This window comes from Saccopteryx leptura, chromosome 3 (assembly GCF_036850995.1).
Source record: "Saccopteryx leptura isolate mSacLep1 chromosome 3, mSacLep1_pri_phased_curated, whole genome shotgun sequence".
Lineage (NCBI taxonomy): Eukaryota > Metazoa > Chordata > Mammalia > Chiroptera > Emballonuridae > Saccopteryx > Saccopteryx leptura.
In genome coordinates, this window is record NC_089505.1 from 93690209 (window position 1) to 93702536 (window position 12328).

A 12328-nucleotide genomic window follows, 5' to 3' on the forward strand; every position below is an offset into this window, starting at 1 on the left:
TAAAAGGTAACATTATAATAGAAATGATTGAAAATTATTGATACATTTAAAAACTTAGATATAGCAAATGATAAATTGGAGCGATATTTGCAAGACATGGCAGACAAGGGGCTGTTTTCTGAACACGCGGAAGAGCTTTTGCTATCAGTGAGGAAGGCTGACGGCCCTAGCTGAGACGTGGGGGAGAAGAACTCCTGTTGGCCAACGAGCACCTGTGTGGGGGAGAGAAACTACATTCAACCTCACCATGTTAATGACAATGCCAGTGAAAAGAAAACCATCTTTCACATACAGCATTTTAAATGTTTGGAAAAGTTTTAAAATTTGAAGTTGAAAAAGAACACTCATGTTGAGAGGCGGTGCTTGCTTAAGCTAACGGTGGGAGTGTAAATAGAATGGTCCTGCAAATGCACATGAAAAGCTTTGAAAAAATGTAGCAGTTTCAATACCAGGAATTTATCTGGAGGAAACATGATTGCTAAAGAGTTTCAACATTGTTATTCTTTTTATAATAGAAATAAAATTAGAAACCAACTATGTGTCCCTCAACAGAGGTGTATTTAAATTATGGGTCCTCCATGTACTGGAATATTCCTCAACCACTGAAAATTATGATTTAGATAAATACTGATGATGTAAAAAAAATTGTTCATTATATAACAAAATTTTAAAAATTATGTCACAAAATCATGTTGTAAGATCTCATTTTTGTAAAAAAAATCTATGTTTAAAAAATATATAAGAAAGTCTGAATAGTGTCATAGATATTATCAGTAGTTGTAGATGGTGGGGTAATATGATGATTTAAAATTTTTCTGTTAATCTAGATTTAGTAATTTTTGTTTAGTAAACAAGTATGGTTCTTATGACAAGAGGAAACATTTTTGTTTTTAAATAAATGTTTTTAGCCTGACCAGGCGGTGGTGCAGTGGATAGAGCATTGGACTAGGATGCAGAGGACCCAGGTGTGAGACCCCGAGGTCACCAGCTTGAGTGCATCTCATCTGGTTTGAGTAAGGCGCACCAGCTTGAGCCCAAGGTCACTGGCTCGAGCAAGGGGTCACTCGGTCTGCTGTAGCCCCCCCCCCCCAAGGCACATATGAGAAAGCAATCAATGAACAACTAAGGAGCCGCAATGAAGAATTGATGTTTCTCATCTCTCTCCCTTCCTGTCTGTCTGTCCCTATCTGTCCCTCTCTCTACTCTCTCTGTCTCTGCCACACACACAAAAAAAATGGTTTTAAAAAAATTATTTAAATAAGAATTTTGTTGTGCTGTGGCCGGTTGTCTCAGTGGTAGAGTGTCGGCACAGCGTGTGGAAGTCTCAGGTTCGATTCCCAGCCAGGGCACACAGGAGAAGCACTCATCTACTTCTCCACCCTTCCCCCTCTCCTTTCTCTCTCTCTCTCTTCCCCTCCCACAGCCAAGGTCCTATTGGAGCAAAATTGGCCTGGGCGCTGAGGATGGCTCCATGGCCTCGGTCTCAGGCACTAGAATAGCTCTGGTTGCAGCTGAGCAATGCCCCATATGGGCAGAGCATCACCCCCTGGAGGGCATGCCAGGTGGATCCCTCTCGGGCACAGATGGGAGTCTATCTCTCTGCCTCCCTTCTCCCTTCAGAAAAAAAAAAACAACAACAATTATGTTGTGGCTCCTGTAAGGGTTACTGTTAGGTAAGTTGCTTGGTGAGCTGTGGAGGGCTTTGCAAATATTAGCCACAATTCCAGATGGTTCTTTTATGATTGTTGCCTACAGCTATAAAAACTGCCTGTTGTGGGCTGATTTTGTGCCTGCCCTACATTTGTATGTTGAACTCCTAACCAGTGTGATGGCGTTAGGAGGTGGGCTCTTTCGTAGGTGATTAGGTATAGACTTGGTCATGAGACTGAGGCCGTCAGGATGGGGTAAGTGCCCTTCGGAGCAGGGATAGAGAGAGATCAGCAAGGCAAGGCCATGTGAGGACATACTGGGAAGGCAGCCATCTATAAGCTGGGATGCTGGTCCTCACCAGGCACTAAGTCAGCCGGCACCTTGATCTTGAGCTTCCGGCCTCCAGAACCAGGAGAAATAAGTGTCTATTGTTGAAGCCCTTCAGTCTATGCTGTTTGGCTATAGCAACGTGAGCTGGCTCAAGACACCACCCTCCTATGATTATGTTTACATCTATAAATATTTTTTAAATTTTATAAACAGCGAAATTCTATGAGTGTGACAAACGCACAGTTTTGTAACTGCTACCATAATAAAGACACAGAAAGATTGCATCATTCCCCCACATTCCGTCATGCTTCCCCTTTGGGGTCAACCCCTCTCCCACCCTGTCCTGAGCAACACAACACCCGATGTTTGCTGCCCACTCAGTCTTGCCTTTTCCAGGAAGTCACATAAGTGGAATCACACAGGGTGAAGCCTTTTGAGTCCTTTAGTGACCGTGTAATGCCTTTGAGCTCCCACCCTATGGGCGTATTCCATGGTACAGTGGGCCCCGCTTTGTTTATTCCTTCCCCTGCGGAAAGGCATTTGGAGTGTTTCTAGTTTTTGGTGGTGATAACTCAGAAGTCACTGTAAATGTTTGCGTTTGGGTTTTACGGTGAACATAAGTGTTTCGTTCCTCTGGGGCAAATCCCTAGGAATGGGATTGCTGATTGCTGGTTTTGTGTGGCGCCTGTGTTTGTACGAAATGGTCAAGCACAGACAGTTTCATGCTGATGATCGAGGGAGAGTGGGGCGGAAGGGATGGATTCTCACAGAGCACCTACCGTGTGCCTCACACAGAGCCAGGAGCTTTACACGTGGCCTCATGTCATCCTTACCACAGCATAGGAAATACTGGACTCAGCCCCCCCCCCCAAGGATGACCCACAGAAAGGGCAGTGTCATGTGATTGGACCTAATTAATGCACAGCTACTCTCTTTGAATTGGGGGGAGGGTACATGTAGGGGACTGTTTAGGCTCTACTACATGTCCCCACCTCTACCCATCCCCCTCCTTGTTCTAGCATTGACATGTCTTTATAACCTCGATCCTCCACAGAGTCGATTTGCTTACGTGTGCACCCTCTAAACTTCCGTAAGAAGGTTCGGCCACTTCCTCTCCCTGGCACTGTGGCTGTCTAGGGACCTAATGAAATATTAACAACTTTTCTTTCCTCCATCCAGTCTGAAACTTTAATGACCTACGTTGAGCATTGAGTGGAAACCATTTGTCATCTTTCCTTGAGTGATGTTTTGTCTTTTCCCGCTGATGTGGGTTCAGGTCTCTAGGTACCAAGTTGACCTCTTCCCCGCTGTGACCCCTCCCCTTCCCCATGTCACAGGAATGAGAGTGACAGTGGGTTGTACACAGTGCTTCACTTAAGTAACTTTCTTATTAACTCTTTTTTGTTTAATTAGACAATTAGTTTTTTACACACTGTGTAAAAAAATGTCCTGAAGGATATGCAATGAAAATGATGTATTTTTCTCTCACCACAGACCACCTGAGCACTTTTTCCCAGAGGTAGCTATGCTTCCAGAAATTTTCTTTGCAGATAATGATGTTTCTAAATGCCTGCTCTGAGATATTCTCCTGGTAGTCAAAGCAATAAAATATTATAGTTGTCAGGATTGGTATGAAATTGTTGGGTAATTTTAAACTCGTAATAACTTGTACCAGGGTCCTCAGGTTGCCTTTGAGGACCCAGGAAGCATCTGAAATTTTGGCAAACCTTCCACCTCTGAATGTTTCTATGGAGGGTCAGTAGCTGTCGGATTCTCAAAGGGGTCTGTGCACAAAAGAAATAAAGAAGAAAAAAGAAAGAAAAATCATGACTCATAAATATGGGGAAAGCAACCTTTTACAGATAGATGGTAGAGATAAGCGTGTAATTAGCTGGGGGTACAAGCTCTGAATTTCTGGGTCATTGGTCTTTGGTTTGGGGGTTGGAAGCTGATGGAGCCATTGGCTGAACAGCGTCGTCTCGGGCTAAGGGGAACTGCGCCTGGCTGACCAACAGCGATGAGGTTAATGGAGTTCTTCCGCCCTTGTGTTTCTGCTGACTCACTGCAGGTGGGGAAGCGCGTCTGCAACTTTAGAACATGTGTGTGCTTTTGCCCAGGATGAAATTGTCCAGTTGCTGGGAACTTCTCACGGACAGGGGCCGCCAAATTTGCTTCCTGCAAGAGGGTTTCAAGGCTGAAAATACTCAGAAAGAGTTTAGGGAAATTCCGGAGAGGCAGAGACATATCCGGTTAGTGATGGAAGTCATAAATGTTTGGGAAACTATCCCTGATGGGGTCAATACCCTTGATGGAATCGAGGCAGAGGCATCCAAGCCTCCCCATCCCCCTTGTCTTGGGGAAGCCCTGGAGGAGGCAGGTAGCCTGGGCTGGCTAATGAGAAGGTCTGACCCTACTGGTTATTTCTAATGTTAGTGTAAATTGATGTAACAATTGTGCCAGGCACTATTCTAAGCATTTTGCATATGCTAAATCATAGATACTCGTAACAGTTCTATGATTTGGGGAAACTGAGGCAGGAGTATGCTAGCTACTGTGCAAATAACCCTATACCTCCAACACCACATTTTAAGGGTTTAAGATACACAGGTCATAATTACAATTTAATGTGTTCAGTGGGGAAGGTAGGGTCTTTGTTCCACATAATCCTTCTGAGACCCAGGCTTTTTTTCAACCTCAGCACTTGGTTTCCAAGTGCCTGGTGAGCTAATAACACAGCCGGAAAGTGGTCGTGTGGGGATTTGAACCCAGGCAGCCTGTTTCAGGGTCTGTATTCTTAACCACTACACCATGGTGAGAAACGAGTGCTGGCTTTTAATTTCATTTACCTGGGAGGTAACCTCAGAACTGGGAAGTAGGGAGAGAACTTGGGATTCTGGAGAACATGTGCTGCTTGTTGCCAAGGAAACAAGCTCATCTTTCCAAACAGTGAGATGGGTAAATCTGAGAGACATCTGACTTTGTCTCTCAGATTGACCTAAAAATTAGAGCTTTTTCTCCTAAAAGTTTGTACCTGAAATAAATGTGCATCAGCGACGTTGCTGCCTGGCCCTTGGGTGTTTCCACCACAAATCTCATCCCTCCAACACTGATTGTTGCTGCTTTGTGTAGGGAGGGGTTTTGCTAACTGTTAGCACCCTGATCAGATGTTTTTCACCAGTTAAAATGTCTTCTTGTGGAAATAAACCAGAAGTCCAACATAAAGGCCTGGAAATGGACCATGGTACATCGATGCAGGGGAATCCCATGTGGCCATTAAAATTGGTGGTGATGGAGAAGACTTTGAAAGACAAAGATGATTCTAATCTGTGAATGTAACAAAGGAGATTATTACAAAGCTGGCCCATTTAAAAAAATTTTAAAAAGATACAAAGAATTAAAAAAATTGAATAATTACAATTTCTAAATTCCTAAACATGTATCACTTCGTATTAAAGGAACAGATGTAAGTTCAAGTGCGGGCTCTAGTGACCTCGGGCAATTGGTTAATTTCTCCAAATGGGGAGAACAGTTTTGAGATTTTTGTGAGGATTAAATGAGCTATATGTAAAAAGTGCTTAGCATGTAGTAAATGCTCAGTAAAATTCTAGGTGCTGTTGCGATCATCATTTTTTTCGAATCTTTCCATTCCGATGAGCCACGCCACCTCCCAGCTAACCGTTTCCGGCGGCCCGTGGGGCTTTGTCTCAGGAAGACCGTATTCTCACACAGGTTGTTTTCAGGACAGTCTTCCTTTTCCTGGCTCTCGGTTCACACTCCAAGACATCAGTTCACATCAGTATCACTTCCTTATTTCTTCTTTAGGCAAATTTCACAAATTTCATCTTTTTTAAAAAAAAAAAAAGAAAAAAAATTCCATCAAGACCGTTCCACTCCCAGCCTTGCTTTATCTCAGAACTGTCTTCCTTAAACCTGGAAGCTTTGAAGCGTTTGCCCCCTGCCAGACGTTTCCATACCTGCCTTGCCTTTGCTGTCTGTCATTTTGACGCTCGGTGAATTGTGGCGGTCTCCCCGGTAGAACAAACTACTTTCCCCGAGAAAGCGAGTTGGAAGGTTCTATCCTGGCCACTGCTCCGCGGGTCAAAGCGGTTGCCTCCTGGGCCAGGCTGTGGGATAGATGGAGCCTTGGCTTGGAAGTATGCTTTTAAAGAAGCTGTTATTCCCAAAGCAGGCAGAAGCAGCAATCAGGAAAACAGAGGGGTTTGCACTTCAGCCGCACGGAGAAGGGAAGGGAAGGGTGATTTTCACGGTCTGAGAGCGGGGGCTGGGGGGGCCTTTCAAGAAGGGCTATCAGCCTTGGGCAAAGGCTCAGAGACAAACGTGCCGGGCACCTCTGAAGGAAATGCAGGGTTCTGTACCTCGGGCACACTTCCACAGGATTCAGCGATATGATCTCGCCATTTTACGCTATCTGTCTCAACTCTGAGACTTTTCATCCTGGGGACCCATGTCAGCATTGTTTGTTGAGACGTCCCCATCTCAGTAAAGGGCCTGGCAGCAGTCAGTTCGGGCTGCTGTAACGAATACCATAGACTGGGGGTTTAAACAAACAGAAATTATTTTCTTCTAGTTCTGGTGGCTGGGAACTTCAAGGTCACGGTCCAGTGAGGGCTCACTTCCTGGCTTCAGTCAACCAGGCCTGATAACTGGGAGGGAGATGGATGGGGCAGGAAGAATCACTGAAAGGAAAGGCTTCGCAAAGGAACGGCCTGGGGACCCGCTCGCTGGGGGTCCAGAGTGCGCGTATCCGCACTGAGGCGATGCGGCATGTCACGGAGGGAGCGTGGCCAGATGTAGGAGAGCAGGGAGTGGCAAAGACTGTGAAAGAGTGACAGGCAGGCCCCTGCCACGGGATGGGATGGAGCTATGCCTCGGCACCAGCTGCTTATTGCATGGGAGAACTTGGGCCAGGGTGACCAGATTGTCAAGTTTTGTAAATGAGATTACCCAGGTTCTCAATGCTGGAAACGACTACCCCATAGCATATAAAATAAGTAGCACTTCACAGGCCAAATAAACTGTATCCACAGGTCAGATACAGCCCTGGGGCGGCCCATTTGAGACCTGCTGTGTGTGTCTGTGTTGAAGGGTAGACTGAGCAGGAGAGAGAATGGCCAAGGTCGCTGAGACTTCAGGCCCAGGTCACCAGGAGAGTGCCATGCCCTTGCATGGTCATTAGGAAGTCTGGGGGAGACGGGGGGGGGGGGGGATGGTGGATGGGAGGAGGTGGGGAGTGGAAGATGTTGAAGGGACATGGACGGTCATATGACAGAAGGGGACACAGAGGGACAGAAACAGCTCTTTCTGGGGGGAACAGCTGATTTGCAAAGGCGGTTGGTGGGAGAACCGAGGGGCGGCCTGTTGGTGTGGTTAACTGATAGTGGGTATAGAGGTGGTCTCCCTTGAACCCTCTCCTAGAGTGCTTTTCTGTGCGGGGTTTATTCTGTTTGAGATTTTGGAGTTTTTTGCTTGTTCGTTTGTTTTAGTTAAGATCACCTGATTTGCATCCGAGTCGGTGACAAACATAAAGGACATGGGTGTTAGAGCTTTAGAGACACGGGTTCTAATCCTGCCTGGCTCCTTGGGCAGCGTGCCTTGGGGCCCCCTTTCCCGGGCATCTGTCACACATAGATAGGAACGCCCTCTCCCCAGTTCTTATGTCCCATGTGCAATTGTTCAGGTCGTCGTCACCTTGGGACAACCTTCACCCCTACAGTGCACCCGCCTTTTCATCTGAAAACGAGGGACTCGGGGTGGGGGGGATGAATCCAGGCTCCTTCCTGGCTCAACTCAGCCCGCCTGGGCCTCCTGAGAGAGCCCCTGAGATTTGAGTGCACTCTGGCTGGAGGGAGGGGGCAGAGGAGGGACCTTCGGGCCATGCAGGCCGCCCTCCCCCACCCCCCGCCACCTAGAGGCACGGTCCACCGTAAATGTCCCGGGAGAACCTCCTTTCACTGTGAGGAATGGTCAGACACTGGGGAGGAGTCCCCAGGAACAGTTATCAGCCACCTCCCTGGTCAGGGGAACTGGAGACCATCCTGAGACCCTGAATGCCTGTTTTGGATATAGTTTTGTCTGACAAGGGTCCTGTCCTCATGGGGGGCTTACAGTCTGGCGTGAGGGAGATGACACAGGCCACTTAGGAGATAACTCTAGTCCACAGTTTGTGATGATGTTTACTGAGTCGTTCCTGTGGACCGGGCAGCGCCTTACGGGGTTGGTGTGCGTGGTTTTACTTGAGGCTCACAACAGTGTGCTAAGGGAGGTTCTGATATGACACCCACTTTCCCGATGAGGAAGCCGGGACTCGGCGGTGAAGTCGCTTGCTCCCCTGCCCTCGCTCAGGCTGCAGAGCTGGGCCCCCTGGCTGTCAGGAGACCCTGTTGTTCAGCTGGGTATAGCTGAGCAAGTGACACCTTAGGAGCATCCCGGAGGAGATGGATTCAAGCTGAGACGCAGAGGAGGGAGAACACGGCTGCAGGGAGAAGGGCTGTGCAGCCAGGCGTGGGAGACAGCCACACCGTCTGTTCAGCCCCCACCCCCCCAGGTTAGGACTATTTGTCACTTGTCAGGAGTCACCAGCTGCATCCCCAAACCTGAGGGGGAGCAAGATGAAGGCCATTGCATCAGTAACCGTGTGAAGGGCGCCCGGCGTGGTGTCCAACGTTTCGACGCGCTTGAGCGCCTGACTGCCCTCTGACAGCTCCGTTAGGGAAGCACTGCTTTTCATTATACCCCTCTTTACAGCGCGGCTGAAGCGGCTTGCTCAAGGTCATCCCTCCAGGAAGTGGTGGAGCTGGGAGTCACACCGAGGACCTCCGAACTCCCCAGAACTTTTAACCCTGGCCTGATAGTGCCTCCCTTGCCAAGGTGCGAGGACTTTGCCGAGTTGACCCAGAGGCCACGGAAGGGAGGCACGTGTGGCTGGAATTCCTGGGTCGAAGCCAGGAGGCAGTCTGGGTGGAGGCATAAATGGGTCCCCAGTCCTCCCCTGGACCATTTCCTCACTGTGGCTCTTCCAGTCCTCAGCTGTCTTTGCTGGACCTTTCCACCCTGCCTGTCTCTGCATCCTCAGGCCTGGCTGACTCTCTAGGTGTGGCCTTTGGTCCACGCTCCAGGGTGAGTGTTCAAGGCTTTCGTGAGCATCAGGGCCACTCGGGACACTTGCTAAAAGCAGACCAGATTCTGATTCTATAAGTCCTCAGTGGGACCCTGGAATCTGCAATTCAGCAAACCCCACCCTAGGCTGCAAGGTAGGGGATGGAGTGGTCCTCAGGTAACAACTGGTCTCAAACGACTGCTCCCTCTGCCTCCCAACCCCACATACTGCTCAGCTGACCACAGCCACCTCCCTTTTCAACACCCCAGATTGTTCATCCTCTCTCCAGTATCATGACATAGGACGGACAGTGTCCCCATTTTACAGATGAGGAAAACAAGGCTCAGGGAAGGGAAACAACTTGGCGGCTAAGGCCACCCAGATAGACACAGATTTTAATCACCTCCTTGCTTTTCCGCCCCAGCTAAATTGGCATTGATACCTTCAGGGGGGCGGTCCCTGGTGGGGTTTAGAGGAAGGGCTGCGACTGATCCATCTTCATTAACACATCCAATCTGTCCACTCTGAAACAGAGGCATGAAATCCTGGTCAGCGCCTTGGCAACCAGAATATTCCTGTGTTATCTCCTTGGGCTTTTAAGCCGTGGTATGAAAAGCTGACGTCATTAGTCAGAACAAACCACCCAGGGTAGATTCAGGTTTCAAAACTAAATGTGAATCAAAATGTGGACTAACTCAAGGATCACTGGTTAGGAAACGATTCCTCTGTGACCCAGAGCAGTGCCTGTCACCTCTGGGGGCTGGTCACCTGGATCAAGGGCTTGCAGAAGAGCAGGCTAGGGAACCCACCCCTGCGAGCTGCTGCAGCACTGGAGAGGGGATCAAAAGAAATGCCCGGTGCCCCAGCGATGCCACCCCAAGGGATTTATCAAGAGAGGCGCTAACATCTGCCCACACAAATGTTCACAGCAGCTTCGTGCACAGCGGCCCAAACGAGAAAGTAGCCCAGGTGTCCGTCAGCAGGTGAACAGACTGACTGTGGTATATCCACACAAGGGGCACCATTCAGCAGGGTAGAGGAACCAAATGAACTACAGATACGGGCAACACCTTGGAAGTGCAGAAGAAGACTGAGATAAGAGCACAACATGTGTGACTCCATTTTTAGGAACCTCTAGGCCCTGGCCGGGTAGCTCAGTTGGTCAGAGCATTGTACTGATATGCCAAGGTTGTGGGTTCAATCCCCAGTCAGGACACATACTAAAATCAACCAATGAATGTATAAATAAGTGGAACAACAAATGGATGTTTCTTTCTTTCTCTCTCTCTCCCCACCTTCCTCTTTCTCTTATATCAGTCAATAGTTAATTTTAAAGAAAAAAGAAAGAAAGAAAGAAAGAAAGAAAGAAAGAAAGAAAGAAAGAGAAAGGGGAGAGGGAGGGAGGGACAGGGAGAGAGAGACTGAGAAAGGAAGGAAGAGAAAAGAAAGGAAGGATGGAGGGAGGGAAGGAAGGAAGAGAGAAAGGGAAGGAGGGAAGGAGGGAGGGAGGGGGAGAAAAGAGAGAGAGAAAGAAAGAAAAGAAAGAAAGAAAGAAAGAAAGAAAGAAAGAAAGAAAGAAAGAAAGAGAAAAAGAGAGAAACCTCTAGCACAGGCAAAGCTAACATATAGTAACATAATGAATGGGTCAGTGTTTTTCTGGGCCTGGGGTGGGGGTTGGGGGTTGATTGGAAGAAGGCACACAGAGAACTTTCTGGGGTGATGGAAATGTCTTACATCTTGATCTGGGTGGTGATTCCAACTCGTCAAATTGTATCTGTGCATTTCAGTAGATATAAATTAGGCTTTAAGTAAACAAGTAAATGAGCAGATGCCTCCATCCAGCCCCTGGCAACTCAGTCCGCAGTCTCGGGTGGGGCTCAGGGGCATCTGTATTTTCAACAAGTGCCACAGACAGCATTGTCCTCTAGCCTGGCAGGCACCTCCAAACTCTAACCGTTAAGGTCTCTTCTGTCCAGGGCAGTTGAGTTTTAGAAGATGTCAAGGACTTACTGCTAGTCTGTTTTAAAGCATAAGCCAACTGGGGGGTCAAAGTCTGGTCCCAGGGATAACTCCCAATAAATGCCAAGACCAGCCCTAAGCCACAGACAAAGCACCCTCAGTCACCAGGCTGGTTCTGGACACATGCCAGGCATCATAGGGTCTGCTGTGCTGGGAACAGAGGGCAAGACTCCCGTGTAGAGCTGTAGATGTCTGCCAGGCAGAACTAGGCAGGCCCTCATCTGGGTTCTGTCTCCATGGCCACCCTTCAAATGATAATAATTTTGGCTGTGGGTTGAAGAGCTATCATATTATAGACACCACGCCTGTTGGTTTGTGTATGTGTTGAATTACATAAGAGGATGCATTGCGCAGTTCTTAGGAGCCTGGACTCAAAGTCCACCTAATCCCCAAATCTCTACAATTAGCTGTGTGTCTTTGTACAAGTGACTTAACCTCTCTGAGCTCCTCATTTATAAAATGAAGAAGATGGCAATGCATCTTTCTTTACAGGGCCTTGAACGTGGGAGCGTTTAGTATATGTTGGTTATTATTATTAGTATCTGATTTAATCCTTATAATAACCTTGTTGGTTTAGGTGCTATTTTTGTCCCCCACTTTACAGAGCAACAACTAAGGCTCAGAGAGGTCAAGTCCCTAACCCAAAGTCCCACAGCTAGAAAATGGAGCAGCTGGGATTGAACCTTAGGTCTGCCTAACCCCTGATGCTTTTCATTGCACCACAGTGCTGTCAGCTCTGGGGAATGGGGCTCACGGCAGAAGACCCCCATGTACTGGAATGAGCATCCATCGCTGCTTGAACGAGAGACGCCCCTGCTTCTGGAAGGCTCTGTGTCGTGGCCCCCAAAGTAGTTTCACATTCTAGCTCTTCCAGCTGGGGGACTTGGAACAAGATGCCTCATGGCCTCAGTCTCCTCAATCTGTAAGACAGGGGTGCTCATGCCAACCTGAAAGGGCTATGGTGGCCATGAACTGAGTCAGTAGGGGTACGGTGTGCAGAATGACACACAGCACACAGCAAGCCCGTCGTGCTCGTCCGCTCACTCCACCGTCATCTGCGAGGTGCACACCTCTGGGTTCCTGACTGAGCTGGGTGGGGCTCCAGGCTGCACCGGGTGGGGAGGTTGTCCTTCATGCCTTCGAGGAAGTGACAGGACAGTCTCCAGGGCGTCTGTTGCAACAGGTGTGACGTACAGCCGTTGTGAACCACGT

At 48.3% G+C, this 12328-nt stretch overlaps 1 protein-coding gene across 2 annotated transcripts in view; it reads left to right on the forward strand.

The window, feature by feature from the left end:
• Nucleotides 1-12328, forward strand: part of TMEM51 (transmembrane protein 51) — a 54488-nt gene that overhangs the window by 11833 nt on the left and 30327 nt on the right. The gene's annotated exons all lie outside the window — the stretch shown is intronic.